This window comes from Penaeus monodon, chromosome 31 (assembly GCF_015228065.2).
Source record: "Penaeus monodon isolate SGIC_2016 chromosome 31, NSTDA_Pmon_1, whole genome shotgun sequence".
NCBI classification, from domain to species: Eukaryota; Metazoa; Arthropoda; class Malacostraca; order Decapoda; family Penaeidae; genus Penaeus; species Penaeus monodon.
Window position 1 is genome coordinate 31373044 of NC_051416.1, and position 265 is coordinate 31373308.

A 265-nucleotide genomic window follows, 5' to 3' on the forward strand; every position below is an offset into this window, starting at 1 on the left:
AAGAAAGTAACAAAAGCGCGGCTGGAGCGTGAAGACGCCGTCGTGCAGCGCCATGCAACCCCGCAGGCACCGGCGTCACGGGCAGCGGCGACCCTTTCCCCATTTTTGTCTGCTTGAGGGAGGCCGCGCGGGCCTGCGCCTCCCCTGTGCCCGCGCTCACCTACTCTCGCACTCGCGCCGCCTTATTTTAGGGAGAGAGGGATGGCATTTACCAGAATATGGGTATCCATATATTTCTCATACATGCACAAATATGGCATGAATC

The 265-nt window shown here is 58.1% G+C and overlaps 1 protein-coding gene across 4 annotated transcripts in view; it reads right to left on the bottom strand.

Moving 5' to 3' along the window:
- LOC119593169 (calumenin-A-like) overlaps positions 1-265 on the bottom strand; it is a 29518-nt gene that overhangs the window by 6148 nt on the left and 23105 nt on the right. The window lies entirely within an intron of this gene.